Here is a 17,718-nt window from a genome sequence, read left to right as displayed (position 1 = left end):
AAAGCAGAAATATGGTTCAAGGAGTAGAGTGCTAGCCATGAGCGGACATGTCAACCAAGAGTACAAGAGCTCAGCAAGTTCAAGCCAAACAAAATTATAAAATTACCTTTAGGCTATGTGTATGAGGTATGTGTAAAACATAAGTGAATTCTATTTTCAAATAGGAATTAATTCCTAAGATAAATGATTATATATGTGGAAATATTACAAAAATAAAATCAATCAATCAGAAATCTGAAACATTTTGCTCACAAGCATTTCAACTGAGGCTCAAATCATAAATGTTTCATAGAATCCATAAGTGAAGTAATTTGGGTCTGAAGATATCATTAAAGGAAAAGAAATGAATTATAATTTTATTTTTTTTTGCCAGTTGTAGGGTTTGAACCCAGGGCCTGAGCACTGTCCCTAGCTTCTTTTTGCTCAAGGCTAGCTCTCTACGACTTGAGCCACAGCACCACTTCTGGCTTTTTCTATATATGTGGTGCTGAGGAATCGAATCCAAGGAAGGCTTCATGTACACAAGGCAAGTAGTCTACCACTAAGCCATATTCCCCGCTCTTGAATTTTAATTTCTTGAACTGGACAAAAACATTCAGTTATTCCATTTAACCCAAAATGGACATAATAGTTTATTTTTATTAAAAAATTGACCCATTTTCTTGAAGTTTGAATTTATAGGTATAATGTTAATAATTTGTAAATATATATTCTATTGTGATACTCTCTCCCTCATTCTTCATGTTGGCAATTTGTGTCTTCTCTGTCTGTACAGTCTTTTGTCAAAGATAAATATTTTGCATTCATTTGCATTCTTCGTTGTCTTTTTTGTTTGTTTCATTTCCTGCTATCTCCTATTTGGGCTTAATTTGCTCTCTTAATCATACTGAAAGTGATGCTTGAGTAAATAATTTTTCAAATGTCATACCTAGTTACTATGTTCTAAACTATTTTCTATATATTGACTTAACTGCATTTTGCATATTTTACTAATGCAGTGATTTTATTTACATTGAGTATAGTTTTCTAACTTACTTTCATTTTTCTTTGACCCATTTACAAGCATATTGTTTTGCTCCCATATCTTCTTTCTATTGAGTTTTAGCCTGATTGTATTTTTATTAGAGCACATCTTTTCTATGATTTCAGTTATTTTGTGTGTCAGTACTGCGGGTTTGAATTCAGGACCTGAGTGCTGTCCCTTGTCTTTATTTTGCTCAATGCTAGTGTATTTTTATTAGAGCACATCCTTTCTATGATTTCAGTTATTTTGTGTGTCAGTACTGCGGGTTTGAATTCAGGACCTGGGTGCTGTCCCCTGTCTTTGTTTTGCTCAATGCTAGTGCTCTATCACTTAAGCCACAGTTAAACTGGCTTTTTGCTGGTTAATAAGAGTCTCACGGTCTTTCCTGACCAGGCTGACATTGAACCCTGATCCTCAGATCTCAGTGTCTTGAGTAACTAGGATTACAGGTGTGAGACAATGGCACCAGGTTGATTTCATGTTTTCTTTTCTTTAAAAAAATCTTGTCATATTTAAAACATTTTATGCCACTAAATATCCAAGTTGATCAATTTTTATGTGTGTCTTAGAACAAGCTCTTGTTTGGTGGAGTAGACTGATCAAGTTAAGTTGCTGTTCAAGTCTTAGAACAGGTACTGATTTTTGGCTTTGTTTCAGCAGTTTCTAAGAGGTGGTAAAATTACTTAATATAACTGTATATCTCTCTGTTTCTTTTTGTTTTATTAAATATTAATATTTTTATATGTTTCAGAGTTCTCTTACTAGGTGTATAAATGCTTAAAAATTTTATGTTCATTTAATGAATCATCCCTTATTAGCATAGAAGACTTTGTTCACTCCTAATAATATTTATTTCTCAAAATCTTCTTTATCTGATATTAATAGGATCCAGGTTTCTTTTGATGTTTCATGATATGTTTTGTTATTCATTCACATTTAATTCATCTGTGTTTTTGTACTTAATGTAAGTTTAATTCTAATGTGCCAATATCTGCCTGTTAGCTGGTGTGTTTAGACAATTTTCCAATTAATATAATTAAAATATTTTGTGTAAGATTATAACCTATTTATTTGTTCGCTCTATTCTCTGTTCATTTTCATACCATTGTGATATAATTTGTTTCTATAATGCTATCTTATGTTCTTTGTTGGTTTTTCACTCTGTTTTGCCTTTTTGATGATTTTTTAAAAAAAAAGATTATAGTCTCTAAATGCATTGCCATAATGAGTTACTATATTACTGTACATGTAACAGAAGAATCTTGTAAATATATACTTTAATTTCGTTCAACTTGCATTTGTGTGCCCTTATTACACACATCATCTTATGTATGTCTAAAGCATCCAATTTTAAAAATTGGAAATCACCTAAGTTTTTTTAAATTGAAAAGTGTTCTCATACTTACCAAAAAATATTATTTCCAGGGCTCTTCTTATTGCTATGTAAGAGCATATTTCATTTTGCTATCATTTTCCTGCCTCAACAACTTTTGGTAGTCTACTCCTGATGGTGATATATTCTTTTCTTTTGTATAAGTAGGCCAATCTTCATTTTGCTTTGGGTTTTTTTTTTCTTTTGTCTATAGAATTTTAGGCTAACAGATTTCTTTTTCTTTCATTACACTATTTTTTACTTATTTATTTTTAGCTCAGGTATTGGGGCTTGAAGTTAGGGTCTCACATTCTTGCTAGAAAAAAATCTGAGCTAGAGTGCAAGGCCCTGAGATCAACCCTTAGTCAATCATTTTGCTGCTAAATTGGAGCTAGAATCTCTCAGGCTTTTCTGCCCAGGCTTTGAACAACTGGTCTTTGGTATTAGATTATTAATACCTCAGGACTCAGGTAACTCAGGACTGCAAGAATGAGTTACCAATGCCTGGCTTCTTTCAGTAATTTAAAGATGATGTTCTCCTTTTTTATGTATTTCTTGGGTTTTTTTCATTCGTTTATTTATATTTTCTTAAACTAGTTGTACAAAGGAGTTTCAATCAGTAGGTCAATTATGAGTACAATGCATCTTGATCAGTTTCACCCATTCCATCATTTTCCCCTAGCACTTACCCCAACCCTAGTCATCTTCTCCAGTTACATAGCTTTACTTCACATATGCACATTGAGTATTGACTGTATTGTTTTCAATGAGGTATCTTCTGCAATTCTTATTTGTTCCCATGTACAAAAGGGGCATTTCCTACTCTAACTCCCATTTTGCCTACTTTTAATAGTTTTTCTCTTTTCTCAGGATTTCAGCAATTAATTCACAAAAAAATCCCAGTGCCATTTTCATAATCTCTTCTATTTTTAGGATTCATTGATATTTTTGACTATAATATGGGCTCATAATTTTTATAAAACTTGGCATTTTAGGAAGACTAAAATTTTATATTATAAAAATTAATTTTAAATAGTAACAATTAGTTAATTGTAATTTAATTCTCTTTATTTTAAAATATTTTAAATAAGTAACATTATTTTAAGAAATATTTTCAAATATTAAATTTAATATATTATCTTAAAAGATTAAATTTTAATAATTAAACATTTTCCATTCTTTCCCCATCTTGTAGCTCATATATATATACATATATGTATATATATCTTTTGCCACTTTTTTCTAGTGCAGTGACTTATCTTCTGCTAAGACTGAACTGTGTACTTGTTATTGTATATACTACTTCATTTCTAGAATTTCAATATAGATTACTAAAAATTAGCTCTTCTGAGGCTGGGGATATGGCCTAGTGGCAAAGAGTGCTTGCCTCCTATACATGAAGCCCTGGGTTCAATTCCGCAGCACCACATATACAGAAAATGGCCAGAAGTGGCGCTGTGGCTCAAGTGGCAGAGTGCTAGCCTTGAGCAAAAAGAAGCCAGGGACAGTGCTCAGGCCCGAGTCCAAGCCCCAGGATTGGCAAAAAAATAAAAATAAATTAGCTCTTCTTTCTTCCTTTTTCTTTTTCCTGTAATTTCTTTTTGTTTGCTATTTTAGCAGAGCAATTTATGGATACAATATATCTTGATCAATTAAAATTGATCAACATTCTTGCAATGTTCTTTCAGCATTCTCACTTCATCCCTCCCCTATATATCCCTTCCCTTACTCTTCTTAATTTTGTAGGTCATACATTATATTCTCGATTGCCTTCTCCCATTCTCCCCCTCTTCATTTGTCTATCCCTTTCCCCTTGACCCACTTTCGTGTACCTGCATCATGGTGTTTTTAGTTAACAAATATACTCAAATAACCATTCTGAGTGGGAACAGTTACTTTAACATAAACCAGTTTATTTCTAAAGATAGATAGACTTTGAATGACAGAAACATACATTCTTATGCTATCATTCTTATGCTATAGCAAAAGACTGTTCCAATGGACATGTCCAGAAAAATATCAAAGAATGCTAAAGTTAATAATGGTCACGATGTCCACAAATATAGCTGCACTACAGAATTATTTTGTGCAAACAATAGTGAAAGTAAAAGGATATATTAAACTAGGCGTGCTCTATTAAAATGGACTTATTAAATAATCTTATTTAACAAATGCTTCAATAAATAAACTTCAAGCATAATGAAATTTGAACACATAAAATAACTGTTACTGTAAATCTACTCTAAGAAGCTGTCATTTTATCATTTCCATTTAATGGTTCACACTGTTACAAAATATTCTATTTGCCTTATTTTACAATTGATTTGCCATAATTTACAGATAATGCAACAAATAAATTCAAGCATCTCCTAAGTCTACAAGCATAAAGTCTACTAACAGGTATCCAATCTACACTTAAGCTATGAAAGGATATTCATTATCTGTTTTTGAGCTATAAATCACTGAAATATATTGTACTACTTCCTTTTCAGAGATATACTGGTCTTCTAACAATTGTGAAACAGGAAATATTAAAAGCTATATGACTATCTCAGGGTGCAATGAAATTGCACACTGACCGCATTTAAATAAAACATTAACAAATTGTATAAGAAATGTACCCACTGTCTTATGTATGAAACTGTACATCACTTTGACAATAAATAATTATTCAGAAAAAAACATTAAAAATTCCTGTGTAATTAATGTTCATGTTTACCAACTACATGAAAGCTAAATATACATTCAGAGCAACATCAACACATTATATGATGGTTTTATGTATATACCCTCCACATTATATGAAAATATTTGTATTTAAGGAATATATATACATGGATTTTAGCTACATCTCTAATACCTCCATTTCAAAGATCTCAAAATTTTTTGTACCAAAGAGCTCAGAATGTTTGTACCTAGAGCCCAGAACGTTTCATCAATTATAATAACTTAGTAACTTTTAATGACACTGGTCTTTATCATGTATTAATGTTAAAATTAAAATACTTATAAACTAAAAATACCTTTGCATATATTCGGACATAAAAATTCATATTATTATGAAAGAGAAAAAGATATGTTTCAAACAGATTATTAGTTGAGTGACAGAAATCTAAACAGAGCTTCAACTGGAAAAATAAAGGAGCTAATTGATTTCCCTGTGTTTTTTGTTTTACATTCAAATAATGCAATATATACTTACCTATAGACAATATAGGACAATGACCAATGATTTTAGCATTTCCTGGTGAACTAAATAGTACCTTCGCGCCAACATATTTCTTAACAAAATTGTTCCTTTTTAGATTTTTGTCCCAAACAAATTGTACAAGTCAATCACATTGACCGCTCACTAATTTGTAAGTATTTTTGCTGCCAAGGCATTGACTGCTAACATTTCACAGCCTTGTAACTTAACAGTACAAATTAATGTCTTGAATATGTAGCCTTCATTGTAATTTTCTATTGAAAGTCATAAGCAAACATTGAAAAAGTGATTACGAATTCATTATACCTAAAGAACCTTCCATGTCCCTTAGATTTCACTCTTATGAAAATTTATCCTTAATAGTTCTTGTTAACTTTTCCAATTATCTAAATAACTCAATCTCACCACTCCTCATACTCTTTGGTCAGAAGGAACTTTTATTGGTGATTAACTTAAAAAAAAAGATTAGTGTCATATTTCTTCATTTAGACTGGACATTCTTTTAGTGTTTCCTGAGTTTGGTTTGTACAATGGATCTAAAAAGTTAAGAGTAGTTTTATATACATGTAACATGATAGATTATCAGTTTTCACCACCTACTCCTCATTTTCTGTCCACCAGTTTACAAAAATCCTGAAGAAAAAGTACACATGCTGGGGGGGGGGGGGGTAGAGGAAGATTCCCTCAAAGTACACCATCTAGTGGTAGGTAGGTAACACTGTATAAACGCACAAGTATATAATGTAGAAACAATATACAAAGAGACAGGCACATTTAATAAACTAAATGGTGGAAATATATAGTTATCCCCTCAAGGAAAAGTGAAGTCTTAAACTGTTGGGGAGGTGTAAATTACTACAGTCATATAGAAACAATGGTTCCCCCCGAAAAAAAATTAAGAAAAAAACAGAAATACCATGTGATCTAGTCATAGTACTATGGGTATATATTCAAAGGAAATGAAAGCACCGGAAGAGGTACTTGCATTTCTATGTTCATTACAGTGGTATTTACAATAGTCCAGACATAGCAGATTAACCCTAAAACTCTACATATAAGTGGGAAAAAAAGAAATGTGATATGTTTGCAATGGTATGTTACATAACAAAAAAGGAAATCTCGTTATTTGCAGCAATACAGATGAAAGTATAAGACACTGTGTTAAGATAAATAAACTGGACATGGAGAAAAATAATGCTTAGTCTTGTTAAATGTAGAATTGAAAACAGTTGAATTTACAGAAGAAAAGTATACATTGGTGGTTAGCAAGAGTTGGGATTGGGTAGCCACTGGTCAAAGGACTCAAAAGTGTTAGACAGGAGGAATAAATTCAAAAGGTCTATGGTACAACATAGTTGTATAGTAACTATAGATAAGAATAACAATGAATTGACTACTTGAAAACTCCTATGTAACTGTAGCCCCTCGGTACATCACCTTGACAATAAAAATTAAAAAAAAAATAACCAACCAAAAAGAATGAGTAAAGGAAAACTTCTAAGAGAGTATATGTTGTGTTCTCATCACAAAATAACTAGGTAAACTAATATTTATGTTAATTCTCTTGATTGAGCCATTTCAACATACATTACATACATAGCCATATATTACCACATCATGTCAGCCAGGCTTAGGTGTCCAAGCCAATAATTTTAGCATTCAGGTGACTGAGTCAGTAGTATCACAAGTTCCAGGACAGCCTGGGCTACATAGAACTGTCTAAAAATATCATGTTGATCATACACTTATAAATATAATTTTGATCAATAAAAATAATAAAAACATATCCTCACAAACCCTTTTAGTAGTCTAAAAAAGGTAAGTACTTAAAATTTTCATAGAATACAAAACCAAATCCAACTGCAATGGGTAATTCTCCTTTATTCTTCCTCTGAAAGAAGAGAACACACAAAACCTTACACCAACAAAATCTCTTTTGGAGTTCCTGAGGTACTCTGCGGTAGGATACTTAACAATTACTCCATTAGATATCGACATCATGATCCATCAGATGACTATGAGCTCATTTTTTAAAACATATAGTTGAATGAAAGACACTGTGTGTATGTGTGTATTGTGAGGTCCTCTTTTTAAGATTAGTGAAATTAAAATGACAACTTAAAAAATTGTCACAAAATATGTCCTGAAATATGGTCTGAAAATATGTCCTTGGACTCTCAGAGCTACTGCCTCATGTGATGCTTATAACTTAAAATCAAAAGTACATGATATTGCCAAACAAAAAGCATGCTTTATTTGGAGAATAGCATTAACTGTTCATGTTTTTGGCATTGTATTTCTCTCGGCTATTCTTACTTATCATGCACAGATGCATGAGTCAAAGGAGTAGAGATTGTTACAATTACATTTCATGGTGTTAATCAGACCAGGTCTCAAAATTGTTAATTTACAACTAATATTTTACTTCAGATAACCTAATAGCCACTTTTGAAAAGAGAGATACTTAGAAACTATAGTTTCACCTGTGAATTCCGAAACACATTACTTCAATGTATACTATAGTGCTGAGAAATGAGAACAAAGCCTATAAAATAACTCTTTCCTCCAAGGTACTGTTTTCAAAGCCTGTCAGTATGGGAAAAATCTCAGATATTTGGAAATATATGCACTTATTTATTGAGTATATATCACATACATAGAACCATTAACATACTATGCTTTGAATATAACTCTTACATCACTTCCAAGGGGGTCAAAAGAATCAAAATGGACAAGGGAGTTTCTCAACTTCTATAACTTATGTTTAAAAACGCAAGGTTAAAAAGTGGGTAATAAGCAACTAGGATGAAAGTAGTGAAAGGGCAATGGAAAAAGGCAATTATTAATGCATGAATGTTAACTTCAGAAACTGATAGAATCATAGCAATTTAAAGCTAGAAATAGGGTCTGAGAATGTGGTTTAGTGGTAGAGTGCTTGCCTTGCATGCATGAAGCCCTGGGTTCGATTCCTCAGTACCACATAAACAGAAAAAGCCAGAAGTGGAGCTCTGGCCCAAGAGGTAAAGTGCTAGTCTTGAACAAAAGATGCTCAGGGACAGTGCCCAGGCCCTGAGTTCATGTCCCAGGAATGGCAAAAAAGCTAGAAATACCTTTACATATAATTAAGGGAAGGTCATTCCACTGTTCAATAAACTAAGGGCCAGAGGTTTTAACAAAAATTCATATCACAGTATCCTAAGTTCATTAATGTTTAAGTCACTGTTTCCAATACCTAGAATATTACAGAACACGGATTTACTAAATAAGTGCTTTTGAGGATGATATTGTAAATGATAATCTTGAACTATTTTAGTTTGCTAGCACTGCTGTAATAAAGTACTAAATGAGTGAGTTTAATATAAAAAATAAAATTAAAAACAAAAACCTTCTGTCCCCTACTTTTGAAGGCTGGAGCTTCAATTACTTGTTAGTAGGGTTGATCCTTGTTTTTTATCATGAAAATGGAACTCCGGGTCTTAACACTCTGGGTAAAGGTCTATGACTGAACTATATCCTGATCCCTAGGTCCCTGAGTTGTTATACTTTGAGGACTGTGAAGGAAGAATTTGTTCCAGGCATCTGTTTGTAGCTACCAACTACCTGCTCACAAGGCATTTTCCCAATATTTGTGCTTTTACCCAAATGTCCCACTTTTATAAGAACATCAGTAATACTGGATTAGGAGTTCCCTCTAGCCTAATATGACCTAATCTTAATTTAACTAACTACATCTGCAATGACTTTATTTAGAAATAAGGTTATATTCTGAGATGCATATAGGTTAGCATTCTAACATCTGAATGGAGAGTGCAATTCAACCCATGACACTAATTAATCACCTCAGTGACAACAAGATTAGGTGGTGATTTTCTTTATCAGCCTAAAGGTTCCAATTCCTGTAGTAATATTCTGGTTTCTCTTCAAATCGTATAAATCTTTCACCTTTTACCAATTCCTGTAGTAAGCAGAATATTGAATCCCCAAAGATACATATAAGTATATATACACACAAAGACATATATATTTGTACATATATATTATATACATGTATAAATATCTTAATTGTTGGAACCTGTGAATATAGTAGGTTACAAGGCAAATGGGATTTAAGACTGCAGGTAGAAGTTTACATTGAAAATTACATGACCACAAAATAAGGAGATTATCCTAGATTATTTTGAAGCTTGAACTCAAGGCCAGGTCACTGTTCCTGAGATTTTTTTTGCTCAACACCAGCATGCTACAACTTAGGCCACAGCTCCACTTCTGGCTTTTTGCTGGTTAATTGGAGATATGGGGTTTCACAGACTTCCCTACCCAGGCTGGCTTCAAAGAGCAATCTTCAGATCTCAGGCTCCTGAGCTACTCTTTATGGTGAAGGTGGTAGCAGAAGTGTTAATATCAGAGTGACACAATGTGAGAGACTTTATTAGGCATGCTTTCCTTTGAGGATGGAAGGAGGCTATTATGCCAAAAACTGAGCTTATCTCTAGTAACTCTAAAAAGAAATAACATGAATGGTTCCCTAGCACTGCCAGAAATGAAAGAAAAGCTTTAATAACACATCAATTTTAACCTAGTGAGAATTCACTTGAGACTTCTGACTTGCAGAGCAGTATAATAATATATTTATGGATTTTAAGCCATATATAAATATAATATATACCTACCCATATATGTATATATTGTCTTACATGACACTATTGACAAGCCAAGTAATTAGGATAAATATTACTTTAATGATGATTTCATGGTTATCTTCAAAATAAGTAAAGTTAACCTGGCTCAAAAAGTTAACCTAGCTATATACCCTTATGAACACATAAGATGGTGCTAAGGGAAATGAACTCCATGTTATGGAAACGACTGTTATAGCACTGTTGTAATTACTTTCAACATGTGATGTGAAACCGTAGCTTCTATTATTGATGACCCTCTTGTATCCCCTTCCTGTGGCTGTACCTGCACTATCTCTGTATCTTATCTGAATACATTGGAAACTGTGTATACTGGTATTAGAACTAGGAAACTGAAATTGAATACCAAAATCGAGAGACACGGGGTAAAAAGACAAACGACTACAAAAGCAATACTTGTAAAACTGTTTGGTGTAAATCAACTGAACAACTCATTGGGGGAAAGAGAGGTGGGGGGAGGGAGGAATGAGGGAGGAGGTAACAAACAGTACAAGAAATGTATTCAATGCCTAACGTATGAAACTGTAACCTGTCTGTACATCAGTTTGACAATAAAATTTTTTAAAAAAAAGAACCCAGGCCTACTGAAGCTCAGGGCTGCACTTCGCTCCCCAAATGGTGGAGTGCAGATACCATGTGTTAAATAAAATCCTAGCACGATTGAAAAAAAGTTCACCTATTATATAGTTGTGGTTATTCCCTTAATGACAGTTTTGACTCAAGGATGGAGTAATATATTAGATACAATGTAATGGAGAGTATTTTTACTACATAATTCTTCAGACTTGAAAAAAATGAAAGTCACTCTTTTGTATGCCCATTGGCATGTTAAAATCTAGATGATACAGAAAGTCATATTTCACTTTGTATCAGTACCTCTCAGATTTTAATGTGCATATAAACCACCTGGGGATTTCATTAATATGCAGATTTGGGCCAGGCGCTAGTGGTTCATGCCTGTAATCCTAACTACTCAGGAGGCTGAGATCTGAAGATCCTGGTTCAAAACCACCCTGAGCAGAAAAGTACCCGTGAGACTCTTGCCTCCAATAAACTACTTAGTAAAGGCCAGAAGTGTTGCTGTGGCTCAAGTGGTAGACAGAGTGGCTTAGGGACAGCCCTCAATCTCTGAGTTCCAGCTCCAGTACCAGCAAAAACATGCAGATTTTGATTAATTTATGTGAAATTGTGTCAGAAATTATGCAGTTTCCCAGCACTTTCCAAGTGATGTGTATGTTGGAATTCCATAGGCTATTCTTGAAATATCAAGAATTTAATGTATAAAAGTACAGCAATTTCTTTCACAGCAGGAAAGTAAATTGGCTCTATATACAAATTAAAAACATTTAAAATGTCTTTCTCTACATCATTACTAGTTGGAAAAAATACCTCAAACTTGCTTTCAGCTTCATTTTACCATTTTCCACTGCTAAAAGGAAGCCTAGAGAGTCTCAATGAAATACCTTAGTGGCTACTTTAATCACTAATATATATTCACAAATAACTTGTAGTGGTTCCACTGTTGTCTTAGAATAATGGAGTTGAGTCAAGGTTGAGAATTGTAATATCTAATGTAACATTTCCCACTAATGAAGGGTATATTTCTTCTTCCACATTTTACAGTGCACTAGGTGTCTTCCAACTGTAGCTCAGTTGAGCAGATATCAACACACAAAAAACTGTTGGGTCCATAAAAGGGTAAAGCTATTTGGAAAATGGGGGTCAGATAATTACTTTCTTTAATGAAACAGCTATGGTATCCATAAAACACATAATAGGTAGATCAAACTAACCAAATAAGAAAGTATTAAAGCAATAAATTAGTGTAGTAGAAAACATATAAATTTGTAATTTATTATTTCATAAAATTCAATGAAGAGTTGGTTGGCTTGATGCTAGGAAAGAATATAGGTCTAGGTGCCTTATGCCATTGAAGCCATTGGAGGTTGAAACAACAGTCCTTTCCCACCTAAACATCATCCTTTATATGTATAAAAATGTCATTCATAATATAGGCTCAGAAAGAGAAAAGTTGTGTCAAATACACAAAAGCAAAATGTAAACTTTTTATTAAAAAATGTAAGAACTTGTCAACTCGAATTCTCTGACATAGAACCTACCGGTGTTAGTTATCAAGCACACACGTAATAGAATGACATCAGCCTTTAAGTCCTATCTCTGTCATACACAGTGCTTCACCTTGCACAAATATTACCTACAAAAGATTGTCTACATGGCAAAAATGACTTCTCAGGGCATGTATGTAACATGTTTATGTGGTTGTTTTAAGAATTATAAGAGAAATTGTCTCCAATTCCAATGGAAGATAGATTAAGGAGATATTTTTCTCATCTTTTGACTCTTGAACAAATAATAAATTTAATTATGCTAAGGATTAACTTAATTGGATTTAAAAATTTAGTTATAAAGTAACAGGAGACCATTAGGTAAGACAAAAATGTTGTATGTGTTCATGGATAGCAGATATAAAATGCAGTACTTGACTCACTATACAACCTGAAATACCCATCTTCAGTGTACCTAGACTTGTGACTCTTCAGGTAATTTTTCTACTAGCAGGCACAAAAAAATTCATAGGCATATTTGAAATGATTGTAATGAAGATATTAGAGACTGGAAAGAGTTTTGAGTAAGTATGCTAACCACTCCAGCTCCGTGTGTGTGTGTGTGTGTGTGTGTGTGTGTGTGTGTGTGTGTGAGTTTTGCTAGGGATCAAACCCAAGTTCTCATGATACTAGGCAGGTGTTCTGCTTCTGAGTGGTATACCCAGCTCTAGACCTTTCAGTTGCTTTATCTTCCTAAAATTTATCAGCTTTTACTTCCAAATTACATACATAAAAATAGTATATTCAATGCTAGTAGATGACACCAAACACTTGAGTTTTAAATGACATCTCTTAAAATCAATATAAACAATTCAATTTTGTATTCCATGTGTAAAAATAGAATAGTTTCCATATGATGCCATTGTACTCAGACAGAATTAAATGAAAATAAATAAAAGAAATGAATGACCATTCAAAAACCACATATTATACCCAAAATTATATTAGATTAATACAGTGTGTTTCTGTCAGTTGAATGTATTTTAATAAATGTACTTTGAATATATTTTAACAAAATATTTAAAATAAATATATGTATCACTAACATTCTAGAAATAATATGATTCCTGATAAATATTATCAAACAAGTACACACAAACTCACCATGAGCTGGGAATCTAGAAATATCTGTGAAAAATGTATTACAAAAATATTCTTAAGGATAGCTTTGTGATGATTCAAACAGACCCATAATTGTTTCATAATTGGTATTTAATGCCTGGAAAAATCAAGTACTTCATGCATCTGGCTTCTCAGTAATAAAATGGGAAATAATATTATAATTACCCCACAGGCATATAGTGAGGGTCTAAATGTGATAGGATTTTAACTGCATAATATATAATGTGTTTTATATAGCATATATGATATATGATATATGTAATTTAGGATACATGTGTGACAAGACAAATTATATATGTCATATATTATACAATATACTATATATATGCTTTACTCTATATTATATAACACATTTTATGACACAATACATATCATATATTACATGTATATATTATGCATTACACACATATATTATATACTATATTATATCTTTTATATATTACATTTATTTATGAGAGCAATGCCTGTTACTAATGCTGGCAAGATACTTCACTTTTCTGAGCTTCAGAATACTCATATGTGAAACAAGGGGTCTGATTAATCATTGCAAAGTTTTTTCTAGCTTTCCTCTAAAATAATCTATGTCAATTATTCTCAAATTTACTGCTTAAAGTATTTTTTGAACTGCTTTTAATCTATATTCCCAAATTTGATATGATATTCAGGTGGTTATCTCAAAGTAATCAGATGCCAGTAAGAAATCTGTACAATGTCTCTAAACTGTGGCCACACTGTCATTCAGTAAAACTTGAGGTACACTGAACAGTACATTTTGAAACCAAATAAATAGAAAAGTAGCAACAAATATAATAGTAAGTGTGGCAACCACTTGGATAATGAACTGTGATTCAAGTGACGTGCAAATGAAAACTACCATGGATAGTCAAATAAGACAATTAAGGTATCATGAAATAAAAAGTGAGTAATGAGTACACTTGGAGAGAATACACGTGATGCAATGTCATCAGAGAGAAGTGTGGAACAACAAATTACTTCTCAACAGTATCTTCCATTAAGACACAGGGTAAAAAAAGACAAACAACTACAAAAGCAATACTTGCAAAACTGTTTGGTGTAATTGAACTGAACACCTCATGGGGGTAAAGGGAAAGGGGGAGGGGGGAATGAGGGACGAGGTAACAAACAGTACAAGAAATATATCCAATGCCTAACGTATGAAACTGTAACCTCTCTGTACATCAGTTTGATAATAAAAATTTGAAAAAAAAGAAATACATATGGACATTTAACTCGTTGCATTGATGCCTGTATTCACTCATAAATGTGGAATAATAAATCACTGTTTCATCTATTTAAAAAAAAGAAGTTTACAAATAAAGGTCATAGTCTTTTGACTTTGAGTGGGCATGATATATCAGGAAGTTATTCCCTGTATATGAAGGCTCATAATGCTTTATCCCTAAGTTATTCAGGTTTTTCCACTCATTAGGGGATCCTTTGCCTGGTGATGAGTGTTTGTATATATACAGTTCCCTTTCTAACTATGTTATTTTGTTTTCCAAGGAATTACTATCAAGAAAAGAAGCTTAAATACGTATTTTGATTAATCAGCTGGGTGTTGTAGACAAGATGGTAAAGTATATGGCATTCCCTTATTCTATCACATGAGGCAGGGTATAAAGCCTAGTTAAGCAAGCCAGTCTACACTCACACACACACACACACACACACACCAACACACACATACATACACATACACACACACACACACAAACACACACACACCACAGAGCAAATAAGGCAACATCCAACTGGCTGTAAGAAGAGATATATACAAGAATGGGTATAAGAATTCTAGGAGAGGTAATGTATGTAACAGTTGATTGGATTTAAATGCACTTATGGAGAAGTGTAACTTTTACAATTATTAGGGAAGTAAGGGTAACCTAGGTGAAGGAATCATGGGATGAGAAGCAAAGTTATGAGGGTAGATGGTTTAGACAGCATTAAAGAGAGTTGTTCACAGAAGACCAAAGCAAAATAAGGCTTTTACAGTCCAATAAGACCACATAGTATTCTGAACTTTTTAATCCTGGTACAATTTAGGTTGAAATTACAAAAATAAGGAGCCAAGAACATTTTGGATACAAAACAATAACATGGAAGTTTTCACAGATCAGTACTTTGGAGGTGGCGGAGGTAAATTAAGGATTGAGGGCATAAGTTTACATTGTAGAGTAAATGAAAAATAATGTGAATGGAATTTCAAAATTAAAATTTTCCAAATTTTATGATCTCTTGACTATAAGAAACAAAGAAAAAGTTAGATTCTTCCATGAAATAGGAATCAATGAACAGATTGTGAAGGGAACGAACAACATTACTGTACAATTTCCTCAAGTAGAGATAGGAAGATATTTCCTCATAAGTACTGAGAAACAACGCCTCTCCTAACGTGAAGATGGTGTTCAAAGTCCCTTAAAATAGAATCTTATTTGGTTCTAGCTTTCACGCAGAAGGAAAAGAACAGCACCAAGCCTGAAACTGAGACTAATGATTTCTGAGCTAGAACCAAGGGTGGGGAGGAGAGAAGAAAGGAAATTTGCTTCAATTGATCTCTACAGTGGATCTCATTCTCAGTGCAAGGAGTTTTATGTTCACAATTACTGAAAGTCACCTCAAATCAGAGCTCTTCCTAAAAGATTAAGAGTTTGATTTATTTTAATAATTAATGTTCTTTTCCCTTTCCACCTGATTTCTCATTTGAGAACTTTCTATCCCAAATTCTTCAAGTTTTTTTTCCATAATTTGTAATCAAAATGTCTGTAGATTAAGAATTTGCATTCTCAATTTCGTCAGGCTCATTCTGGGGTTGCTTATATTGTTAGGCCATGTTCAAAGCAAATAGCAGATTCTCAGCCTCTAAGTATTTCTAATATCTTAAGGCCAACTCCTTAACCTTCCCACATTCAGCCCTGACAGAGCTCAGCCCCACCCCCTCCAGCTAAAGCAAAACACTGCCTGCGCAAACTCCAAGCCTATTCTCTCAGTGACACCCCCCCCAAGGTGCTAATGCGCAGGCGCAGCGCCCACGGTGCGTTTGAGTGGGGCTGTGAGAAATCTACTGTCCAGTGAAAGCTAGAACTGGTAGAATTCAACCCTGTCCTTTCTTCAGAAACAGAAACACCACTACTTCTAACCACTGGGCCCAAAGTGCGATCCAAACATAGCCCTGTCTCAGAGCAAGGTCCTGAGCTTTCTGGTAATGCCCACTGTTTCCCTATTCTCAGCTGTTTCTAACCTCATGCTGCTGTCAGCCTTTGCCAGGAGGCAGAGACAGTTGGCTGCCTAGAAGCTGCACCAATTTGTTGGCTGCCTCTCTAGGCCCACAGAAACTACGGGCCCCCCATTGGGCACAGCATTATCCCAATGCCTTGCACACCCTCCTTCCCCCTTCACACCCACTCAGCTTGGGCACTTACCTCGGGCGTAGTAGTAGTCACGAAAGGGATCAAAGGATCCCAGGTCAGGGCAGTGCTGGGGCAAGCGGATTCCGCGAGAATTTTCCTGGGTCTCCACTGCCGCCTCAGACAATGAAATCAGCGTGTCCGATCATCAATTCTCATCATGATCGTGACGTCACGAAAGACAGCGGCCAATGGGAGCCCGAGATCAGCACCGGACAGTCCCTGGACTCAGCCCAGAACCCAAGTGTGGGGAGAGGGAAGGAGAGATGGCTGCCTGCAGTAGGACTGCCCTACTGTTTCCACCCCCCCCCCCCATATCAGTTATATCTACGGCAAGGCCTCTCTACTTTTCTCTCCCTGGATAGCTATGAACATTCAGCATCCTTATGATTATAGTAGTTTCATGACAGACATTTGAGAGGTGCCACTGGGTCAAACTTGAGATTCTCTTTCAGGGAAATTGTCTCACATTGCCCAAACCAAGTTCAATTCACACACACACACACACACACACACACACACACACACACACACACACACACACACACACACCAGTTTTCTTCAAAGATGATGCTTCCATGGAGCCTTTGAAAATTTCAATAAGTACTCATATGTGACTGATTGATCATGGTGAATAGGCAAGAAATTATAGGCTATCTTCACCTGACCTCAATCCCTGTACTGTCAGAAATTACTTGATCACTACTACAGGAAAATATCTCAAACTGCATGTTACATCAG

At 34.2% G+C, this 17,718-nt stretch overlaps 1 protein-coding gene across 1 annotated transcript in view; it reads right to left on the bottom strand.

The window, feature by feature from the left end:
- Positions 1 to 17,074, bottom strand: part of Hdx (highly divergent homeobox) — a 114,352-nt gene extending 97,278 nt beyond the window's left edge. Inside the window, exon 1 of the mRNA XM_048336245.1 lies at positions 16,993 to 17,074. The gene's annotated coding sequence lies outside the window, so the exon portion shown is untranslated. The remainder of the gene's footprint in view (positions 1 to 16,992) is intronic.
- Between the last annotated feature and the right edge of the window lie 644 nt (positions 17,075 to 17,718).

Source organism: Perognathus longimembris, chromosome 28, assembly GCF_023159225.1.
Source record: "Perognathus longimembris pacificus isolate PPM17 chromosome 28, ASM2315922v1, whole genome shotgun sequence".
NCBI classification, from domain to species: Eukaryota; Metazoa; Chordata; class Mammalia; order Rodentia; family Heteromyidae; genus Perognathus; species Perognathus longimembris.
Note: the sequence above shows the minus strand (reverse complement) of the source record. Positions and strands in the feature narration are given on the sequence as shown.